Here is a 25487-nt window from a genome sequence, read left to right as displayed (position 1 = left end):
TGCCCAGAGAGACCCTCATTGATCTCCTGTCCCAGCATTACCACTCTGTAAGAATCCTGCCCAGAGAGACCCTCATGGACCTCCTGTCCCAGCATTACCACTCTGTAAGTATCCTGACCAGAGATACCTTCATTGACCTCCTGTACAAGCATTACCACCTTTTAAGTATCCTGCCCAGAGAGGCCCTTATTGACATCCTGTCGCAGCATTACCACTTTGTAAGTGGCAAGGAGGGCTTATATCTGCCTTGTTTAAATCTGGGCTTTGATATAAGGCACATGGCAAAGCAGGTTTTTATTCTTATTAGCTCACCTGAGTACAAACAGCTGAGGGGGAGCCATCGTGATTAATCTATGCCCAGTGTTTGCTGGTTTGTGTCATCAACTTGTAGTGGGTTAATACTCTAGAGGCCACATTTTTCATCCAATCTTTATAAACTTGATAATAATATTTATATTTGACAATATCTAGTTCGAATCTGGTACACTCTCTTTCAAAAACTAGATCATTAGCTCAAACCTTAGAAAAATCTTGTTATCACTCTACATCCCACATTTATGACCCAGATTTATTTCAACTTGGCCTGATCGTTTATCTTCGCAATATCTGTTTATCTGTAAAATATCTGGGCAAATATTTAATCTGGGTCACATGGGTCCTAAAACTATGTCACAAGGTCAAAATTCCAAGAAAAGACTTTTGACTACGTTAGTGGCCTCTTATGACTCCATCTTGATAAAAAACTTTGTATCAATGTTAAAAGTCGGATTTTAACTGCTTGATTTTGCAGTGGTAAAATGTTAACCTGCATTAACTAGTAGGCTGGGTTTATCTGCTAGTGATTCGCTGCTAACATCAGAGTGTTTATAAATAAAACACGTGTTTGAGCAGACAGCCATTTGGAATAGCATTGCATCTGTATTTACATGTAAACTTGATTTGAGTCATTCGCTAGCTATTGGCTAGCTATTGGAGAGAAGTTCATAACCTTTCTAGTGGGCGGTGCTTAGCATTTACAGGGAAATTTAAATTTCAAGCAGACAACAAAAACCTTTTTCTGTAAGTCAATAACTATATAACTTTTACCCACCAAGTTACACATACATATTTTTTGTATGCTAAAGTATATGTATGCCAAATTTCATTGGAAAATATTAAATACAAACTTAAATATTATGAAAATAATCAATTTTGTTTTCTGCTGTTTACACACCAGTGTACAACTGAAATGTAGACATTTTGTGAGTTTGTGGCCCTTTTATACTGCTTCTCCGGTGTTTAACTTATTAATAAAAATATTAAGTAAAGATAGAATCGGGGTCAAAGAACTAGGTTACTAGGTCAAAGCTTAGTAAAACTTTATTACCACTATTGATGAAATTTAGTTGGAATGTTTATCTTGACAATATGTGTCTTGTTTTGAGAAAACTGTGCATAATGCATGTGCGTAAAGTGTCATCCCAGATTAGCATGTGCAGTGCGCACAGGCTAATCAGGGACGACACTTTCCACTTAAACTAGATTTTCGGTAAATAGGGACTTCCTTTAAACGAAAACTACCATTAAAGCGGAAAGTGTCATCCGTGATTAGCCTGTGCGGACTGCACATGCTAATCTGGGATGACACTTTACGCACATGCATTATGCACAGTTTTCTCAAAACAAAGTTGGTGTCTATTTTTATCAGAAGCTTTGTAAATACATGCAAAGGAAAGGAAAGATTTTTATCATGAGCTTTGTAAATACCAACCATGTTACGGTAGGTTTTTATTAGGAACTTTAAGAATACAAGGCTTAAATTATTATTAAAAAATTAGGCTCGGTTTAGTTAAAATTATTAATAATAAAAAGATCATTGATTGATTACTTTTTAAAATATTGGCATCAATGCTTGATACCAGCCCTGTATTTGAAAAAAAATATTCAGCTTCAAGGTGGTGGGGATATGTCCCTGATGAAGAACTTTAATACCTGCGCCATTAGTCAAGGCTTTGTGATTGATTCGGTAAGCTGGTCATTGCAAATTCTACATGTTGATTGAATGCACATATATTGCTCTGCTATAATTAAGGTTTTATTGGTCTAAGACATTATTTAATCTTTTGTAATGGATATTGTTGTATTGTGGTATCTGGCGATACAAAATCTGTCATTTGTCTTTTTTCTGGAAGACTGATCAACTAATAATGTCGTATATTATATTTAAGCAGACTGTTATTATACCCCAACAAACAAAGTTTAGAGGGGTATATAGGATTGGGCTTGTCTGTCGGTCGGTCTGTCGGTCGGTCCGTATTAAATGTCCGCTCTCTAATTCAAGTTGTTTTCATCAGATCTTCACCAAATTTGTTAAGATGTTGTATCTAGATGATGTCTAGGTCAAGTTCGAATATGGGTCATGCTGGGTCAAAAACTAGGTCACGGGGTCACTTAGTGAATTTTAAACATTTATCATGGTCCCCCTCTCTAATTCAAGTTCTTTTTGTCCAATCTTCACCAAACTTGATCAGATGTTGTATCTAGATGATGTCTAGCTCAAATTCGAATATGGGTCATGCTGGGTCATTAACTAGGTCACAGGGTAACTAAGTGCGTTTTAAAAATTGAACATGGTGTGCGCTTACTAATGCACGTAGTTTTAATCCGAGCTTGACCAAACTTGATCAGAAGTTGTATCTAGATGAAGTCTAGGCTTAGTTTGAATATGGGTCATGCCGGGTCATAAACTAGGTCACGGGGTCACTTAGTGCGTTTTAAACATTCAGCATGCTGTCTGCTCTCTTATTCAAGTAGTTTTCATCCCATCGTCACCAAACTTGGTCAGAAGTTTTATGTAGATGATCTCTTTGCCAAGTTTGAACATGGGCCATACCGGGCCAACAACTAGGTCACGGGGTCACTTAGTGCGTTTTTTAACATTAATCATGGTGTCCGCTATCTATTTCAAGTAGTTTTCATCAGATCGTCACAACACTTTTTCAGAAGTTTTATCTAGATGATCCCAGGGCCAAGTTCGAACATGGACCATGCTTGATCAAAGACTAGGTCACGGGTACACTTAGTATGTGTTACACATTCAGCATGGTGTCTGCTCTCTTATTTAAGTAGTTTTCATCTCACCTTCAGAAGTTGTATCAAGATGATGTGTAGGTCAAGTTCGAACATGGGCCATGCTGGGTCAAAAACTAGGTCATGGGGTCGCTTAGTGCGTTTTAAACATTGAGCATGGTGTTTGCTATTATTTTTGAAGACAACATGCAAAATATTCTGGGTCAATGCGGCATGTGGGGGTATTCGTCACGTCAGTGACAAAGCTCTTGTTAAAAAATATGTAATATATTTGACACTTTTAATGGAAATAAAAACAAAACGTGTGCGAAACAAAACACCTTATCTTTTTGATTGATCTTCTTATGGATGTAATTTCTTTAATGTTGCAAGATATGCATAATTGTTTGTTGATGATTGGAATTTCTAAGCTGCTTTAAAAAGCAATTTTACTTGCAAAGCAGCAAGCTGAACAGTTGTCCGACAATAATATAAAACTGATTTCGTGCAAATTAAAATGGGTCCAGAAAATTAAAGAGAAATGTTTGATCTTTGGTAAACTATAATTGTTTGTATCTCAATCATGCTATAGTAACAAGGCCACCCATTGGTCCTAAATCATGAAAGTCCTAAATAGTGTATACATCATTACGGTAAGTACCGGTAAGTGTCTTATTTGCACATTTAGTTTTTCCTATGAAGTGAGTAAAACTGTGATGTTTTGTTATTTTTAATTTGTGACTTTTATTGCTATTGTTAGCTCGGCGTTTTCGGAGAAAACCCGAGGTATTGTCATAGCCAGCTCGTCGTGTCCGTCGTCGTCCGCCGTCTTACGTCCGCGTTGTGCTAAAACCTTCACATTTTGCTCTAAAATCAAAGTGCTTCCACCTACAACTTTGAAACTTCATATGTAGCTACACCGTCATGAGTTATTCACACCACACCCATTTTTGGGTCTCTAGGTCAAAGGTCAAGGTCACTGTGACCTTTAAAAATAAAATTAAAAAAATTCTGACAAGCATTCGCAGCCGAGCGTGGCACCCGTTATGCGGTGCTCTTGTTTCTTCTTATGTTTATCACAAGTACTTTAATTAAGTAATGCTATTAGAGCACTTTCTAAGCAGCTCATGTTTCAATAAGTCTGACCTGTTTAAACAGGACAAATGTACCATTCAATAAATTAGAACTATGAAGACAACATATGAAAATTACCTTTCCATGATGAATTCAAAAAACTTATTTTAATGTTTTTGTGTGATGATGATTGTAATATGGCCATATTTTTATGGAAAGGAAAGAAGGATAATTTAAAAAGTGATCTCTTACAACATGTCTTAAGGTCTTTCCGGTAAAAAGAGTACTAGCTATCTATCTGACTTAATTTACTCTCTAATGTAATTTACTTCCGATTAACCTTTGGGTGCATCTCCTCAAACAGATACAGTTAAATAACCTCAATATATGTCAGATAGTAAAGAAAGGTTTAATAACCTCAATATATGTAAGATCGTAGAGAAAGACATTTTCACTCGACCAGTTTTGCTGAATAAATGCCCTGTTTTCGTCCACTGCAGAATCTTAAGTAGATGTGTCTGTATGCAACCTGTGTTTTGGGGGCATTTATGTCCTTGACACATTTCTAGTCTCTGTCTTCTTTTGCAGGACCCTCTGTACCACTCAGAAATCCTGTCTCTTCATGGATTCCATTTTTAACTGAAGGGGGTAGGCTCCAGAGACGGAATCTACTCCTTCTACATGCAGGGTTTGTCTTACCTTCAATAAAAGATGAATCTTAATGAAATGATTTTATATTTAAATCAATTGAAAAATCTTGGACTTTACTGTTTTTGAAGCATGACTAAAAAAGAATCATAATTAAACCATTACCATTGTTAAACAGGCATCAACCTGAGTAGGCATGGTTGAAAGTCCGTTATTAACACCAGAAACTCTTGTAGCTTGCTTACAAAAAAGATTCATGTTCAGCTGCACAATTTTAATCTTGTTACTCTGAGCGTGTTCAATACCAATTAACCGTATTCTTTAAAATTCAAGACAAAGAAAATACATATTAATATACAATAATATAAAAATGAAAAGAAATGTAAACTTAAGGAATATTAAAAACTGTTTCTGCGTATATTAGGGTGCTTTTAAAAGTTGAACAAAATCTTTTTCCCTCATGACATGTTTGTTTTCAGCGTCTGAAGCCAGGTGACCCAGTGTTGAGTTTACGTCAGTGTGAGCGTCAGACGTTCTCCATGAGGGCTGACAGAGAGGTGCGTTACTGCATCATGGCTCAGTATGTCAAGAAAGGGGAAAATCAGCTTAAAACCACTGGCATAAAGAGCCAGAAGTTTGCACTGGGTGAGAAGACCAGTAAATCTGAGGTGAGCTTGAAGTCCTGATCCATTGCTAACTACTTACTTATGAACTCTTTTCAGATGTATAACGTATTTGGTGCAGAATTCAATGTAAAATTGCATATGTTTTACTTACATTTAGCACTATTGCATGACATTTTTGTAATGCCCTTAATGTTTCATACACATTACAAAAAAAATAAACTTGCAGCTTTCAGTTGTTAATTTTTTAATCGAATGGCATTTTGTTAAAATTAGCTACATGTTTTAGCTATGAACATGAGGAAATGGTACAATGTCCTATTTGATTTAAATGCTTAAACCAGATATGTTTGCAAACATGTTCTTGAAGTTTGAGAAGCAGTGAATGGGCAAGTTATCTACTGTAACTTAAGGTGGGTTCCCACTGCCGATCCGATCAACTCGATCATCTTGATCACCAAAATTTCCCGACCAAGCTCGACTAAAATGGGTATACACGACTTCTTCTCGACCTCTTGTCGATAACACACGACTCCAACACGACTTATTCACGACGTCCAGTCAACCATCTTTCCGATTTTCGCTCGATCATCTCATCCTATACGCGAGCCCTATACGATCTCAGCCCGACCAAGTGGACCTCAGCTCGATCGCCACCAGATCTTCACTCGACCAGATCGTGATGGTCGTACTACAGTCGTACAAAGTCGCGAACGGTCGTTTATTGAAACTTTGAGAATAAAACCGTCAAACATTGTTGTTACTAATCACTTTAATCATCATGATTTTATTTACAAGTTTTAGCAGTATCAGTCGCCTTTTTGCCATTTCTTGGCATCTTTGGATGTTTACTCGTCTGATTCTAAGAAGGTTATGAGAGACAAGCACGACATTTTGCATGTGAGTTTTGTTTAAGTGACATAAGGTCGTGTATGGTCGAATAGCGATCGAGAAGTGATCGTGTACGGTCGAGTAGCCGTCGGGCAGCAGTCTAGTAAATCTGTACATCAAATCGAATAGAGGTCAAGTGGATCGTGTTGCGATCTAAAATAAGTCGGGTAGAGGTCGAGCGGATCGGGTAGAGATCGTGTAAAAGATGTCAATCCGATCGCCACACGATTGCTTTACGATCAACTCGATCTTCTACTCGACTAATACACGACCACTTGCCGAGCGCTTCTCGATCCATTTCCTACTCGACCGCTACTCGATATTTTTTTGACATGTCAAAAAATATCTGGTAGGAGGCCCGACCAATGCCGACCTACCCGATCGCCCCCGATCACTCATGCCGACCGAACCAGACCAGTACCCGACCGCTTGGTCGGGCTTGATCGAGTTGATCTGATCGGCAGTGGGAACCCAGCTTTAATGCATTGAACAATATTGAGTGGTAAAATACTCTACATATTTAAAATTCAATGATATTTGAGTAATTGGCTGTTATATGTGTATTTTCAGGTGTTACAAGTGGTTGGCGTAGAGAAGTCATTATACATCCAGTTTTCTGTACTATTCCCCACTTCTTTAGATGACAGTGACATGACATTTTCATGTCTCTCTTAGGATATATCAATGTTTTCATACCATGACAATTTTTGTGTGAAGCACTGACATTTCTTGCAAGTTTATTTAGATTATCTAAATGTAATACAAGTTTGCCAAAAGTATAGTTATCCTTTGTTATGGTTTGCAATTATAAGCTAATGCTTTAAATTTTGATCATTCCCACAGGTTGTTTGATACTCATCAATGAATACATCTTTGCGTTCACATTTATAATGACCTGGAATTTATAATAACTAAATTATAAAACAATTGATTTGCAGGTATTAATTGATTTTATCATATTTCCAATAAAAGCAGGAATAAGCCTTTTGAAATGCTTTCTTCAAAGTACATGTGCTTTATAGTGTGAAATATGGCACTACTGCAAAATTAAGACATTATAGTATGGGATTGGGTTTGGGTGTAAGAATAATGTAAGCAACTTTTAGCATCAGTTTTAATTAAGATTGACATATATTTGATTAATATTTTGAATGTTCCAACATGAAATTAAGTTATAAATATATTCAATACTTGATTTATTATATCATGCTATTTATTGCATTTAATAAAAAAGACCAGCAGTAACCAAGAAATTCAAACCTGTTATTATTCTCAATATTGAACAGTATTGTTATTGTATTCAGGGACCTTTAATTAAAACTAAAATGCAGAGATCTTTTTGCTAATATATTTTTCATTCACGATATGTATTAATTAAATTCAATTAATTAGATAAAATCAACTGACATTACCACAGTGAGATGTAACTTAGGCTAGTAAATCTTCATTTATAGAGTTTTTTTTTTGTTGAAGTTGTTATTGATAATCCTTTTTGATTTGTTATGTATTAATTACTAAAAAATGAAAACATAAATGGTGTTATTTAACAATTTCTCAAGAATTTCATTCGTTATTTAGTGTATGGTTATAAACGTGCACGTCCTAATTGTTTGTAAGTGCTTTTTATATTTATGTTAAAACTGTTAGGAAAATTGATGAAAATATTGATGATCTTTTGTTTAACCCTTTCCCGATCAAAAGCAAAGTGAAAATGGCTATATCTTTATTCATGTTTTTTTTTCCTGTTTTCTGCTTATAAGTATCTTTGGGTTTGAAATGAAGCCTTTGCAAATTGAATCTAGTAAGGAAGGTTTTTAATTAACAGGATTTCTAAGGGACTACAAACGCATCAAAATACGTGTTTTAGCCTGAAAGGGCAAACAAATATAGTTTTTTTAATAATGGATAGTTATGGTGACAATTAATTATGCATACTCAAATGATTACATCTTGGCTGTTTTGATTTATGTCTTAATTCTTCCCACACCATGATATTTGTAGTTTTTAAACGGGTTGTAAATGTATTTACTATGAACTTATTTCATGATCAGTATTTTATTATTGAATGTATGAATTTTGATGCATCTTGGTTATTATCAGTTTTGTTGAGTGATTTTCATCCATCTATTAATTTTTCTAGGAACACGTTTGTGTATGTGTTTCATGTTTTATGAGCCATGGGTGTGTTTTGTGTATTTTTCATTTCACATAACACAACCTTATTTTAAATAATTGACTTGAAACCTCTTTTCTGGTACTGCCTGCGTAAAAAGATAGTTTAGGTATTTTTAAATATATTTAATGCTAATTTTTAATAATGTTAACAACTGTGTTATAGATAGTCGCATCTTTTAATCATGTTACCTCTGTGATAATTAATATGCTCAACACGGATTTGTGTTTTGTTGACGTTGTTGTGTTATTTCACGAAATAAAAAATTCTCTAAAATGAGGTGTTGTTAGTCCTTGATTTTCAGTTATTGAATCATTAGTAGTATCGAACATTTGGAATTTTATTACACCACCATGCTATCTTATATGATAAGACATTGCATTTGTAGCACAAGTTGACATCTCTTGCCAAAGATAATTACTGATCTTCTTAAGAATAAAAATGAATGTTACAGCGCAAATTAATGTCATATACACAAATAAAAAAATATTTTAGTCATATAAAAATTGTCGGATAACACCCTTCCTTTGGGAAATTTAGGTAATAACAATATGAATATACACTTGGATTTGATATCAAATAAGTTTAATAGTACATGTACTCCTGATTAAGAACAACGTTAAAAACAAATGTTTATATATTGATAATCATCAGTGAAAACAAAGACGATGGTGAGATCAATCAGAAGTGTGCCATTTTCTTAGAACTTTACATGGTATCATTGGAAGAAAGTATTAAGGGTTTAAAATAAGAATTGTGAATTCTTTAAATAAAAAAACAAACAACTTCTGTTATTCAATAACTTAATTTATGCACTGCAAACTTAAATGTATAGTTATAAGAGTTCTTGTTCAAATTGTTGTTGTGATTTGTTTTATGCATGCTATTAAGTCGGATGCTTTTTTGTTCACATCAAGTCCTAAGGACAAATAATTGTAGCAAAATGTCAACATTCTTTCTTGAAAAAAGGTCCTTTGTTGTCGTCTTTGGTTTTATAGTAATTACAACTTCAAACCATAAAATACCTTTACTCGAAATAGTTTTAGCTCCGCTTTGTTCTTGTAAGTTTTGTTTGAAAAACAACAACAATAATACACACACGCACACTTAAATGTATGTTTTCTAATAAGAGTGTTTCAGGGAATTAAAGTTTTTAGGTGACCTTTTCAGTGCTGTTCATGTCCTTGTATGATGTTTACAAACCAAGATGTCATACATGTACCGGAACAGGTCTCTGATATCTTTGAATGAGATTATATTAAAAAACAACGCCATGATCTATATTAATTTTACACGAAAAATGTTTCAGAAAAATCTGTGCTTTGCATATAGTAACATTTTCCGTCATTTAGTTCAGTAGCAATTGTCTTTTATTTAGAAGATTTGAGGGAGTCCAGGAAATATGGTGAAACTGTGGTGTAGATAGTGACAGTAATTGCTAGTCTGGATGGGCCATAGCTCTGTGTGTAAATTACCTTAATAGACAGTATTCATGATTATCCAATTACCATTCCACGGCAAATATTGACTACTTAATACGCCTTATAGCGGTGAAACCCTGGACGTGATGGAATCTACCACGTTACTTCTCTCAGCTTGAATTTGACATAAAACGCATTAAATGAGACAAATATTTTTTCGTGTAATTCTGCTAAAGTCTTAAATGCATTATCGTTCAGTAATTGAATCTGATAGGAATTGAACAGAATTGAGCATCCGTTAATATGTACTGTATTCAATTACTCCTGTTGAAAGCACAGGAGGGAATCCCGTATTATTATATATATATATATATATATATATATATATATATATATATATATATATATATATATATATATATATATATATATATATATATATATATTGCTTTAAAAGAAAGAAGGAGTGCAACTTCATTTGCCGTAAAACTACACCATCTTTACTGTAAACCATGTAACTCGAACAATTGTTCTTGTTCTCAAACAAACTCTTTTTCATTTGATTTATTAGTTCGATAGCAGGAAAAGCCAAACAATGGCAAAAAAGACAGCAACTAACTATTTCAGTGCTGGAACCGAATTTTGAAGGCCTTTGAAAACAGTTTGGATCCAGATGAGATGCCAAAAAACGTGTCGTCTCATCAGGATCCAAACTGTTTGCTATTCTGATAGTATTCTTTGAAAAAATCGAAGAAAATGCTAATTTTAGAGATTCAGCAGACGACATTTTAGCAGACAACAAATTTCCCAGCATGCAAAGGGCTAATGTCAGAAGCCAAAGAGTGTGGTCAGGAACATCCTGTGCGGATATAAAGAAATTATACAAGGCTGGTTTGGCAGGCCAGACAATGATTATGACAGCCAGAATTAAATTCTGTCAGAATCTTTCTGAATTCTCATCTATCAAAGTTCAGGTTATCTATCTAATGGTGTTGTGTGTCATTTGAAAAAATCTGCAGCATAAGAGGTGTGTGTGGAACTGGTCATATAACTGACACAACATCCATTTTGATTGGCATCCTTATGTTCGTCAGGCTGGAAATATATTGGAGAAACAAATATGCTTCTATATTCTTGCCGACCTATTCAAACCCAGCTTGTGCTATCCAGAGTTGTCCATAATGTGCCATCAGTTCATAAATTGCTCATATTTGATGTGAACATTTCTCTGTATGAAATCTCTTCGTGTTCCTTTGTCCAAAGATCCCAAATTGAATACATTTAATATTTAAATTATAAAATATATACATGTATAAAATATATGGGTTGTCCTTAGAAACAGAGCCTAATTGGAATAAATTTCACATTTCATATCATTAAATATTGATGAACTTGCTTTGTTTTCATAAGAAACGGAACCCAAATGTAATAAGTTTAACATTAAATATTATTAAATGTTAAAAGCCCAATCGGAAAAAAACAACAACATTCAATATTTATAAAGTTTAGTCCTTGCATCACCCAGATTGCTTGGGCTTGTTATCAGGGAATGCATGCCAGATATATCCTAATTTTAGTCCTTTTTGATGTTTTGTCCTTCCATCCAGACATGGCCAATTTGCCCTGACGTTTGTAAAGTGATGCTTGTTCTTGTATCCGGACAAACGGCATCCGGACAATCGCCACCCTGTGTTTGTTGCATACCCGGACAGTCTGCACCTTGTAAATTTGTCGACCAGGACAATTGGCACCCGATTTAATTGTTAACCCGGACAATCAGCACCCGATTCAAGGCGATCGACTAAGCCCGTCAGCACCTTGTTGAACTTATAAGTCTAATCCGCTAATTGGTTTGGTAAACGAGATGATTAATAAATCCCGTCAAAAAATGTGTTATCAAACTAATTTAAGTGCTAATTGGTTTGATAAGTAATTTCATATTATTGTTAAACGGAGGAAATGATATTTCTGCGTGGACTACCTATGTCTTTAAATGTTTATAGATACATGTACTATTTGACAACAAAATAAATAACAGGAAGGAAATTACGACTGGCTTGCATTTTCCTTACCCCAATATACATATGTATATATATATATATATATATATATATATATATATATATATATATATATATATATATATATATATATATAACACGGAGATAGAACTCCTTTTATCTCAATGTTCATCAGTTATTATTTATATTGACAATTAGCGATCTCATTTTTTACCAACCAATTTCAAACCATGTCTGGCCCTTATTTACTGAACACATTCAAGCTAAGTACTTTTGTTGATGACTGATCAGCAATGAATTTCTTTGATTTTGTCACTCTGTCATGCAATGGCGTAACTGTTGCGATAGACATATTGTTACTTATTCATAGTTTTGGAAAACGGAGTGCGTGTGTGTACTTATGTGGCTACAAATCTTTCTCAAAATCACCCATGAAATATCCTAGATGTTTAGAATTCCGACTTTAAAACGTGAATTTGGCTATAGAAGTTTTTTAGAGAGGTGAAGCCCTAGAAGTAAGCGCGCTGCCTCTAAGTTTATTTTGTGACAATAGATTTGCAAAAAGATGCCTAAGAGTTAACTGAAGTACTTAACACAAGTTTTCATTTACAGTGTGGAACTGTCTCAGACACCACACTGTCGCCATGGAAACATAATGCTGTTTTCTTGGCAGCAATCTGTCTGGAAGATCTGATTAACTTGAAATTTATGAAGGTTGTTAATAGGCTTTCATTAGTGAAACCATGCATAAATTGAAACAAATGAGGAATCTAAAGTATTCTTGTTACAAATTATGTTCAGACATTTTGAATGAAAATAAATTCAATTAAATACTTAAAAACTCAGTGTCATTAGAGATTTAGTCACATTCAATAAGTGATGGCAACAAATTGTGGGTTAAAGTCACATTTAATAAGTGATGGCAACAAAATGTGGATTAAAATCACCTTCAATAAGTGATGGCAACAAATTGTGGGTTAAAGTCACATTCAATAAGTGATGGCAACAAATTGTGGGTTAAAGTCACATTAAATAAGTGATGGCAACATATTGTTGGTGAAATGTTTAGACTACTGTTCATTCATGCTCAAGCTTATAGAATCAACTATATAGTCAACTTTTCTTCTGATTACCTGTCAAATAGAATGTTTTTGTCTCGTCAATTTATATAGTGTCCATGCAAATAATACTAACTTATATTTAAATGACATGTTTGTATTGTCACAGATATGTGTAGTAATAAATTTGTTATGTTTTTTCAAAGACAACTCTTTTTACTGACATTGTCACTGAGTAAACCGTTTTCATTAAAGATACAATTTCGACCTCGCCTATTTTGATCGGCTAAGGTAAATCATAATTAATAATCCAATTGAAAAGCAGTCCTAAATTGAGATTTTAATTGTAATAGTTCTTTTTTCAGATATTTGAAATCAACCCCTTAATTATTGTTCATTTTCTTTAAATTACCCAGACAAAATTCCTGCCAATATGATTTTATTAAGTTTGTGAATATTAAATTACAATATCTCAATTTGCTCTCCCTTACCTGTCTGACAGCTTTTGGGTTATAAATTTAAAATTTGTTCAAGCCAGTAGCAATCAGCATTGATTATCCATTGGATTGGTTTATTTGAAAACATTAGGGTAAAGCATAAATGTTTGGAGGGCATTAATGAAGCAATACATTTTTCTTTGTTTAGTGTACAGATGTTTTTGTTGATATTTGAGTAACAAATTATCATGGTACTTTAAATGTTTGTTGATACCTTGCATCTGTATTTAATTTAGAGACAGTTCAAGAGAAGTAACATAAATAAAGGTAATTTTCTTTGCAATGGTAGAAAGTGTTTTCAAAATATTTTATCAGTCAACCTAAAAGGTATATGGAAACAATTTGTTTACAAATAATATTTTGAATTTTGTAGAAGTGATAAGTGGAAATCAGTTTTGTTTAGAACTTCTTTCATTTTATTAAATTCTTCAATATTGAAGATTAGATGCTCACATCATAAAACATTTGCAATTTTTGCTGACACTTTTTCAAAATTTGTTACAGGTACAAGCTGCAAATCATATATGCTTATTTTATAATAAATGCATTAATGTATCATGAACATATGCTTTGTTATAATATAGTGGTAATTGAACTTTTTATGCTCCCGGTAGGGTGGCATATAGCAGTCGCACGGTCCGTCTGTCTATCCGTCTGTCTGTCCGTCTGTCTGTCTGTCTGTCTGTCCGTAACACTTTTGCGTTTAGGTTTCGAAAAATGCTCATTACTTCTATGTCCCTTCAGATGTAACCTTCATATTTGATATGCATGTGTATATGGACAAGGCCTTTCAATACGCACACAATTGTGACCCCTTTGACCTTGACCTTGAACCTAAGGTCTGCGTTTAGGTTTCGAAATCTGCGTTTAGGTTTCGAAAGAGTATTTTACACTGCCATAAGCAGCCTAAAAATCTGTCTTTTATGCACTAGTCGAAATTCTTCAGAAAACTTGATTTTAAAAGTTCTTTGAAATAAAGCACCACTAATACCGTCGTGTTAAAGCCAATTAAGTTAAAAAGTGGAACCCCAAAAAGTCAAATTATTCTGCACCCTGAGATAAGTGAAAACAGGGCAGAAATCTGGTAAATTAGCACTGTAAAATATACTGTCATTAATTATGGTCAAAAACATGTATGTCTGAAGTGTGGAGTCACAAAACATGATCATTTTGGCTATAAAACAAGTCGTGTCTAAAAATTGATATTTTCTGAAAGCTTGAGTAATTACTGTTCTTATAGACAAGAGTATCTATCAGTGTACTGTAAGCTTGAATGCAACTTAATCATTTCTGTTCAGTGTATTGTAAGATATGTAAACACTCTTTGTGTTATCAGTTTGTAGTCAGTTTATTCACAGCCTGTTATAGAAAACAACTTTTCATAAGTGTCAAACCCGACAACAAAGCAGAACAATATGCCATAAATCAGCCAACATACTTGTGTGTGTATTTTATTTACAAGTCATGATGTGCCTTCATGACTGCATGTATGTGCTTAGCTGCCCCAGTGCCTTTTTGGGGAAACAAATAATTTTGAGCCAATTAAGGTAAAATTAATCCTTGCTGCTCAGGTATTCACCAAAGAGATCATTTTGATCCAAATATACCAGTGCACATATACTGACCAATGCGACCTGCATGTGCACTGGTAGACGCCACCATAGTTTCTTGACCGCATCTGTCCTTTAATGCAGTGTTCTGGCTCTTTGTCTGATCTGATTAACTGGCATTATTGGGTGTCAGTGTCGGAGTCGTACGGTGATAAAATATGCGATCTGGTATTCCCAGATCTAATCAATTAGTAATTTCATGTCTTTAAAACAACCTTCATATAAATTACTGAAAGCAAAAAATATATCTTCCAAAATTCTCCCCTGAATGCATTTTCCCCCAACATAGATTACTGTCTTTGACAATGATTTTACTCTTTATGGTGCTTTAAGACGTGCTAGCCATTTATTATTTTCTTTAATATCCTTGGTAATAACATTGTGAAATTTATCTTCAAAAGTTCTCCGCTGAATCCTTTTTTTTTCGAGACATAGTTTACTGTCATTGCCAATGATCTTTTGTTTTATGTTGTTTTGAGATGATCTAGTCATTTATTATTTTCTATTATATCCTGGGTTTTGAGACATAGATGACTGTCTTTGAAAATGATCTTACTTTTTATGGTGTATTGGGATTTGCTAGTAATTTATTATTTTACTTTATATCCTGTGTAATAATTGTGTGACATAAGGTTTTTGATCAATATATCAAACACTGATACGTTATATTCTTAGCCTGTAATCAAATGGTATTGAATAGGCATTGCAGATATTAAACTGTTAATGTATTGTCATATTAAATCTTGTTAAGCTATACCGCTGTTCTTCAAAAATAAGCTATTTACAGTCTTCATTACAGTTTTTGTTTTGTACAGCATGCATATTAAGTCGGTGTACTCAGGATTCCTTTGTGATGGAACTACTTTTTTAATCTGCTTGCCATATATTATGTATTAATGCACTTTTCTTTTTTGATAAGTGGTTCTTCTGGTCCCATGATTAAATAACATGTTAAGGATCCTATTTTATATTTTTATCAACTGTCATAAGACTGCTTTACTTATAAACCAAAATGTGCAAATTTCATTAGTTTTCCTATTTCCTATTTCCACAGTCTGTCAACATACTTTTTATGTTGTTGGCATTTAAAACACACTCTAGGAAAACAGGGCTTAATGCATGTGTGAAGTGTCATCCCAGATTAGACACTTACGCCTAGACTGGATTTTGTTAAGAACAGAATCCCTTAAAAGAAAAAAATCCATAAATGCAAAAAGTGTTGTTCCTGATTAGCCTGTGCAGACTGTACAGGCTAATCTGCAACATATGCATTAAGCACAGTTTTACCAGAGCAAGGCTCATTTGAATTCAGTTTGAAGATAATTAATTGGTTGAATGGGAATGTTCAGTTGTAAAAAAAAGCAGCGAAAATTGTTTTAAAAAATGTATATTTTTTCATTGAAAAATATATCTGCATAAAATTCTACCTCAGATTGATTTTCTATTTCACTTTGACTGATGGCTTGTCATAAATAAAATAAATGAAGCTTGCAGGCCCTCTTTGACATTAAGAATAATTAGCCAGGAGCCAACATCAAGGCTGCGCTGACTGATAGCTGACATTTCAACATCTCAGAAAGTTACTTGAAATATAAATCAGTATAATTCCAGTTATTACTGAAGTAGTGGGTTGCATTAATAAATAAATATTAATATTGCACTTTTAAATAAATATTCAACCTAAAACCACTATTTTGAAGTTGCTTGGATCAACAAAACTAGCTTGAAATTGGCAATTGTTTAATAAATGTAAGGGTGTATGTATTTATTATTATTGTTATTATTTTTGCATGTACATGCAGATTTTAAATTCTTCCGTCTGTCTGTCTGTCTGTTGGTCAATACAAACTAATATCTGATGAATTACATCTACACCTATTGTCAACGTAGAATATGAAAATTGACATGCATTTGAATTGTTTTTATTAATCATTTGTTTGTATTATTGTTATATGTTCAACATTACTTAGTGAATGTCTCTTTTTTCAAGTCAAAAGTTCTATTACATTATTATGACAACTTGCTACATATTACGGTATGAGATTCAACATTAAGGTGTTTTTCTGTAATGTGAAAAGCTCTGGTTTCAATAGGCGAATTATTCATTACATTTTTGAGAATTTCAGCTCCACATTAGTTAGCAAATACTAGCAAATCAGCACAACATAGTTTGTGTATTCAAGGTGCATTTAAGCTTACCTTAGTAAAAGCTGGAGTCCTAGTCTGTCCATGATGGCTATCAACCCTAGGTTGTCGTGGCGCTTAGGATATGGTGTCCGCCTTGCTAACGGGAGGTAACGGGTTCGATCCCACTGTGGGAGCATTCTTTAGATTTCCCTCATAGTCACCAAGTACTGGTTCTAGTCCCAGGAAACGGACTCCAGAGTGTTTGAAATAAGCCAAAAGCTTTCTATTCAATCGAGCTAAAACAAATAGGCTTAAACTAACCCTAGGTCAGTATTGACCAATCAATTCTTAGATTTATGAATAACGAATAGATTCAGAGCCAAGAAAACAAACTTCAGATACATTGTAGTGAGAATATTCAGGCTTAACATGGTGCTTATTTCATTAACAAACAGTTGCAATCAAAGAGCCTTGCAATTATATTTGTGTAATGCCATTAAATTCTTCACTGATTATTAGCTCTAAAACATTACCAGTGCTTTTTTTTCATTCAAATCAGGTCCAGTAATCGGCCCCGTTCCAAATGGAAAAAGTATATAATTTAACCAAATTTTCCAATGGAAGGTTCTCCCCCGTTAAAAAAATACTATTTTTTAGATCTCAATATTTAATTCAACTCCCATCCATATAAGTTCAACCTTAGTAAATATAGTACTGCTGAAAACACGTGTATATTAAATTTTGAAGCATTTTTTAGCAAAACAGCAACAACACTAATTTCACAATTTTAGTCAAAAAGGAGAAAAATTGTCCACTCCAAAGGGACCCGACGCATTCCCAAAATGGTGAAAAAAACACACACAATGATTACATTTATAAGAATATTCTTTATTTTAAGTCTTTGGTCTAAGAATGGGTTGGTGAATACTAGCTCTATTCTGGGTGCATAATTTATGACATTTTACTGCACATGTATATCTTAACTGAGAGATATAACTTAGTAATTAATTCTGCCATCCTTTGGTGTGTTCAATATATGATCATGTGGTTTTCAGCTGCACATAGGTATAGGCTTAATGGCCCGGTTTCTATCCACTATTACCACGGTTAGTACATGGACTTGGCGTGATGTAAAGGGCTTTGCATGTTTTTTAGCCGACCAGTATTGCAAGCTGGTAAACAAAAGTACACAGTAATTCTGATTTTGAGTGTTTCCAGAGAAGGATTTACTCTAATACATTTCTTCATTTTTAACGGGTTGTCATCTTTTGGCCAACTATCAATGTGTAATTGTAATTTGATGTAATTTTGAATTTGGGCTAGTGTCAATAGGTAGTCAAGGAAAGCCACGTGGATTTATGCTTTACTGTTTAATGTAAATTTGAAAAATTGGTACTGTTTGAATCAATATGATTTTACTGTAGTTTTTTGAAAGAAAGGTAAAATATTAAAAATAAATATCAAATTGCAAGAATGCCACCTGCTTGCTTTGACCTTGAGATTAAATAATATGGATAACAAAGTCTAGATATTGAGTGTATATAACTGTGTAATATAGGGATAACACTTGTAGACATTGCATTGTAACAGGCATGCATTTATAAATATGCATACTTTATAATCACAAACAATATCATGAATGGAAATTGATGTGTAAACTTTTATAATAACATAGAATTTACCATAATATATGTGGCAATGGTATGCATTAAAAGTATGTGTAGAATATAATACTAGCATTCATAATAAAATTAATATGTTTACAATTACATGTATTTATATATTATAAACCTGGTCTGGTAAGTTCTATCTATATTAAAACAAATGCAAAATAAGTGATACTAATTCATGTATATGACCTATTTGTTATTCTTGAACTTATCAATTATTGTGGCCCAAATAAGCATTCTTTCTGAGGTTGATATCTCACCAATGCTCTCATTTCAGTGTTTTGATGCCTCATTTAACAATCTTAAATGTATTAAATGCTAATCCAATGAGTGGCTTCATGCAAAAATAGGTATAATGTCATATGAGGCAAGTGAAGCTCCTGACCAGACTGCGCATGAAAAACATGTTACTGCGTGCGGGTCTAGCATTCTATCATTTGCTCACGCTTAACATTTCTCCTCAATTCAGATGTGCTTCTGTGATGCCTGGGTCTCGACTGGGAGCTACACCGGCCGTTCCTGCGCAAGTCCAAGCCCTGACCTCGCTCCTGCTTGGTGCAGATGACCACAGGCCCCAATTCTACTACAAGAGCGCTGCCTCCGAGAACCTTGCCAACTACATCAAAAAGAGCAACTTCTACAGGTTTAATTTGCTTTTAAAACTAAATAATATGTTTCGACTATCAATGAAATTAATGTCATGATTATTAACTACAACATTATGATTAGAAATGATGGGAGAAAAATGTTACTAAGCTTAAGTTTTTATCATGTACAATTCTTGCCATGCAGCTCTATTACTGGTGAAAAATCAATAGGAGCACAATATCTTTATTACACTCCACACTAAACTTTTGAATGTATTTTAAAGTAATTTTAATTTATAAAGTGGCATCTTGAAGTCTTAAGTTGCTGATGTAAACAAGCTTTGCACTGGATTTGTCTGTTTGTATTGTTTTAACCCTTTGCATGCTGGGAAATTTTTCGTCTGCTCAATTTCAAAAATTAGCATTTTCTTCGATTTTTTCCAAGAATACTATCAGAATAGCAAACAGTTTGGATCCTGATGAGACGCCACGTTCTGTGGCGTCTCATCTGGATCCAAACCGTTTGCAAAGGCCTTCAAAATTCGGTTCCAGCACTGAAAGAGTTAGAAACCATGTTTCACTAGAAGGGATTTATGGATCCAATCCTTTTTCTGAAAGCAGTTCACCTTCAACTTCACAGTTTCCTGCATATCTGAAAGCATATGCTTCTCCTTTTAAGGATCTTTGAGTTGCCATGGAAACCATATAATAAATATATCTGGTCGGGCTCAGCTGGTTAATAGGACACATTTCAAATTAAATCACAAATAGTTGCTTGTCAGATGACTTAAATTGGTATAATTCTGATTGAGTTTTTTTAGAAATAAATTTATTAAAAACTGATTTACTCAAATGGTTGTTAGGAATGATAATTTAAGTAAGAACTTTAAAACAGTAGTGTTTAAAGTTTTTTTTACTGATGATGACATAAGACATTTAATTTTAAAGTCTTATACAATTTTGTTTGTGATGACTTCAATTTCAGTAAAATCTTTAAAAAAGTATTTTACACACAACACAATTTAGAATTTGATTTATATGATTTCACAATATAAAACTCCACACTTATTTAGGGACAAAACCTCTCATTTGTGTTCTTAAATTAGGCCATTCCTCACAACTGTGTCACTATTCACAAAGCTTTCAGCTTCATATGAAAAAAGTAAATTAAGTTGTTTTTGAGATGTGAATTTTTATGCCCCCGAAGGAGGGCATATAGTGATGGGACCGTCCGTCCGTCTGTCTGTCTCTCCGTCGCTCTTTGCGTTTAGGTTTCAAAAAATGCTCATAGCTTCTATGTACCTTCACATAGCAACTTGATATTTGGCATGCATGTGTATCTCATAGAGCTGCACAATTTGAGTGGTGAAAGGTCAAGGTCATCCTTCAAGGTCAAAAGTTAAAAAAAACATGTATTAAAGCGGCGCAGTAGGGGGCATTGTGTTTCTGACAAACACATCTCTTTTTCACCTTTGTTATATTTTTATGTAAAAAATAATGCTTTCTGTTCAAAAGCAGTTGTGCCTCAAATCTATACTGAGAAAAAATCAAGGTATTTAATGAATAACAGAATGTAGGTACAAATATTATTTCAATTATAATATTTTAGGTGTTGTCATTGCATGTTTCATCTAGTAAGATTTTTGAATATGTTCGAAAATTGTTAAAAAACATTAAGCCTTTCCATGTTTCAGCAATGGCTGTAGCACTAGGCAATATGTACCATGACGACATCGACGTGGATACCGAGCTGCTCCCTGAGGTGCTTGCAGCGGCCTGCGTGCTGCAGTTTGAGTCCCTTATCAAAGGGTAGGTGGAACTGTTTCCTTTTTAAGTCATTTATCAAAGTGAATGTGTCACTTTAAGTTTGAGTCACTTATCAAAGAGTCGGTTTTCTCTTTTCGTGCAAGTCCCTAAACAAAGAGTCAGTGTCACTTTCCTTTCAAGTCCGTAACGAAAGAGTCAGAGTCACTTTCCTTGCAAGTCTTCTATTAAAGGTTATGTCGTCATTTTCCTGTAATGTCCTTAATCACAGGATATATGTAACTTTCAGTCCCAGCCCTTTATCAAGTGACACTTTCAGTGTGTCCTTTATCTAATAGAATGTTCTGTTGGGGTCCCTTATCCAAGGGCAGGTGTCTCTTTCAGTTGCAGTCCCTTATTAAAGCAGGTGTCACTTTCAGTTGCAGTCCGTTATCAAAAGGAATGTGTCACTGTCATTTGCAGTCCCCTATCAAATGGTGAATGTCACTTTCAGTTGCAGTCCCTTATCAAATGGTGAATGTCACATTTAGTTGCAGACCCTTATCAAATGATGAATGTCACATTCAGTTGCAGACCCTTATCAAAGGGTAGGTGTCACTTTCAGTTGAAGCCCCTTATCAATGGGCGGATCTCAATTTCAGTTGTAGCCCCTTTTCAAAGGGCATATGCCAATTTCAGTTTCAGTCCCTTATCAAAGAGCAGGTGTCACTTTCAGATGCAGCCGTTTATCAAAGAGCAGGTTTCACTTTCAGTTGCATATCATTATCAAAAGGAATGTGTCACTGTCAGTTGCAGTCACTTATCAAATGGTGAATGTCACTTTCAGTTGCAGTCCCTTATCAAATGGTGAATGTCATATTCAGTTGCAGACCCTTATCAAATGGTGAATGTCACATTCAGTTACAGACCCTTATCAAAGGGTAAGTGTCACATTCAGTTGAAGCCCCTTATCAATGGGTGGATCTCAATTTCAGTTGCAGTCCCTTTTCAAAGAGCATGTGTCAGTTTGACTTTCAGTTGCAGTCCCTTATCAAAGAGCAGGTGTCACTTTCAGTTGCAGTCCCTTATCAAAGGGTAGGTGTCACTTTTAGTTGAAGCCCCTTATCAATGGGTGGATCTCAATTTCAGTTGCAGCTCCTTTTCAAAGGGCATGTGTCACTTTCAGTTGCAGTCCCTCATAAAAGGGTTGATGTCACTTTAAGTTGAAATCCCTTATCAAAGGACGGATGTCACTTTCAGCCGCAGTCCCTTATTCAGAACAGAACAGGGCAGGTATCACTTTCAGTTGCAGTCCCTTATTCAGAACAGAACAAGACAGGTGTCACTTTCAGTCGCAGTCCCTTATTCAGAACAGAACTGGGCAGGTATCACTTTCAGAAGCAGTCCCTTTTCAGAGGGCAGGTGTCACAATTAGTTGCAGTCCCGTAGCAAAGGGCAGATGTCACTTTCAGTCGCAGTCCCATATCAAAGGGCAATAGTCACTCTCAGTAGCAGTCCCTTATCAAAGGGCAGGTGTCACTTTCAAATGCAGTCCCATATCAAAGGGCATATGTCAATTTCAGTTGCAGTCCCTTATCAAAGGGCAGGTGTCACTCTCAGTAGCAGTCCCTTATCAAAGGACTGGTGTCACTTTCAGTAGCAGTCCCTTATCAAAGTGCAAGTGTCACTTTTTGTTTGAAGTCCCTTATAAAAGGGCAGGTGTCACTCTCAGTAGCAGTCCCTTATCAAAGGGCAGTTGTCACTTTCAGTTGCAGACCCTTATCAAAGGGCATGTGTTACTTTCAGTAGCAGTCCCTTATCAAAGTGCAGGTGTCACTTTCTGTTTAGAGTCCCTTATCGAAGGGAAGGTGTCACTATCAGTCGCAGTTCCTTATCAAAGGGCAGTAGTCACTCTCAGTAGCAGTCCCTTATCAAAGGGCAGGTGTCACTTTCAGTTGCAGTCCCTTATCAAAGGGTAGGTGTCACTTTCAGTTGAAGCCCCTTATCAATGGGTGGATCTCAATTTCAGTTGCAGCCCCTTTTCAAACGACATATTTCAATTTCAGTGGCAGTCCCTTATCAAAGAGCAGGTGTCACGTTCAGTTGCAGTCCCTTATCAAAGGGCATTAGTCACTGTCAGTCGCAGTACCTTATCAAAGGGCAGGTGTCACTCTCAGTCGCAGTCTCTTATCAAAGGGCAGTAGTCACTCTCAGTCGCAGTCCCTTATCAAAGGGCAGGTGTAACTCTCAGTCGCAGTCCCTTATCAAAGGGCAGGTGTCACTTTCTATTTGGAGTCCCTTATCGAAGGGCAGGTGTCATTCCCAGTCGCAGTCACTTATCAAAGGGCAGGTGTCACTCTAAGTAGCAGTCCCTTATCAAAGGACAGGTGTCACTTTCAGTCGCAGTCCCTTATCAACGGGCAGGTGTCATTCTCAGTCGTAGTCCCTTATCAAAGGGCAGTAGTCAATCTCAATAGCAGTCCCTTATCAAAGGGCAGGTGTCACTTTCAGTTGCAGTCCCTTATCAAAGGGCAGGTGTCAATTTCATTTGCAGTCCCTTATCAATGGGCAGGTGTCACTTTCAGTAGCAGTCCCTTATCAAAGTGCAGGTGTCACTTTCTGTTTGGAGTTCCTTATCAAAGTGCAGATGTCACTCTTAGTCGAAGCCCCTTATCGAAGGGCAGAAGTCACTTTCAGTAGCAGTCTCTTATCAAAGGGCAGTTGTCACTTTCAGTTGCAGTCCCTTATGAAACGGTAGGTGTCACTTTTAGTTGAAGCCCCTTATCAATGGATGGATCTAAATTTCAGTTGCAGCCCCTTTTCAAACGGCATATGTCAATTTCAGTTGCAGTCCCTTATCAAAGAGCAGGTGTCACTTTCAATTGCAGTCCCTTTTCAAAGATCAGGTGTCACTTTTAGTTGCAGTCCCGTAGCAAAGGGCAGGTGTCACTTTCAGTCGCAGTCCCTTATCAAAGGACAGTAGTCACTTTCAGTAGCAGTCCCTTATCAAAGGACAGGTGTCACTTTCAAATGCAGTCCGTTATCAAAGGGCACATGTCAATTTCAGTTGCAGTCCCTTATCAAAGGGCAGGTGTCACTCTCAGTAGCAGTCCCTTATCATGGAGCAGGTGTCACTCTCAGTCGCAGTCCCTTATCAAAGGGCAGTAGTCACTCTTAATCGCAGTCCCTTATCAATGGGCAGGTGTCACTCTCAGTTGCAGTCCCTTATCAAAGGCAGGTGTCACTTTCTGTTTGAGAGCCCTTATCAAAGGGCAGGTGTCATTTTTGGTCGCAGTCCCTTATCAAAGGGCAGATGTCACTCTCAGTCGCAGTCCCTTATCAAAGAGCAGATGTCACTCTCAGTCGCAGTCCCTTATCAAAGGACAGGTGTCACTCTCAGTCGCAGTCCCTTATCAAAGGGCAGTAGTCACTCTCAGTAGCAGTCCCTTATCAAAGGGCAGGTGTGACTTTCACTTGCAGTCCCTTATCAATGGGCAGGTTTCAATTTCAGTTGCAGTCCCTTATCAATGGGCAGGTGTCACTCTCAGTAGCAGTCCCTTATCAAAGGGCAGGTGTTACTTTCTGTTTGGAGTCCCATATCGAAGGGCAGGTGTCACTCTCAGTTGCAGTCTCTTATCAAAGGGCAGGTGTCACTCTCAGTCGCAGTCCCTTATCAAAGGGCAGAAGTCACTCTCAGTAGCAGTCCCTTATCAAAGGGAAGGTGTCACTTTCAGTTGCAGTTCCTTATCAAAGAGCAGGTGTCAATTTCAGTTGCAGTCCCTTATCAAAGGGCTGGTGTCACTCTCAGTAGCAGTCCCTTATCAAAGGGCAGGTGTCACTTTCAGTAGCAGTCCCTATCAAAGTGCAGGTGTCTCTCTCAATAGCAGTCCCTTATCAAAGTGCAGGTGTCACTTTTAGTAGCAGTCCCTTATTCAAGTGCAGGTGCCACTTTCTGTTTGGAGTCCCTTATCAAAGTGCAGGTGTCACACTCAGTAACTGTTGCAGTCCCATATCATAGGGAAGTAGTCACTCTCAGTTGCAGTTCCTTATCAAAGGGCAGGTGCCACTTTCTGTTTGGTGTCTTTTATCAAAGGGAAGGTGTCAGTTGTTGTTTGGAGTCCCTTATCAAAGGGCAGGTGTCACTTTCAGTTGCAATCCCTTATCAAAGGACAGGTGTCACCTTCAGAAGCAGTCGTTTATCAAATGGCAGGTGTCACGTTCTGTTTAGAGTCCCTTATCAAAGTGCCGGTGTAAATTTTAGTTGCAGTCGTTTATCAAAGGGCAAGTGTCACTTTC

At 35.8% G+C, this 25487-nt stretch overlaps 1 pseudogene; it reads left to right on the top strand.

Annotated features, from left to right (window-relative positions):
- The window catches only part of LOC127858570 (BTB/POZ domain-containing protein 16-like), a 104300-nt pseudogene that overhangs the window by 48355 nt on the left and 30458 nt on the right, over nucleotides 1–25487 (top strand).

This window comes from Dreissena polymorpha, chromosome 14, assembly GCF_020536995.1.
Source record: "Dreissena polymorpha isolate Duluth1 chromosome 14, UMN_Dpol_1.0, whole genome shotgun sequence".
NCBI classification, from domain to species: domain Eukaryota; kingdom Metazoa; phylum Mollusca; class Bivalvia; order Myida; family Dreissenidae; genus Dreissena; species Dreissena polymorpha.
This window is presented reverse-complemented; position numbering and strand designations above follow the sequence as displayed.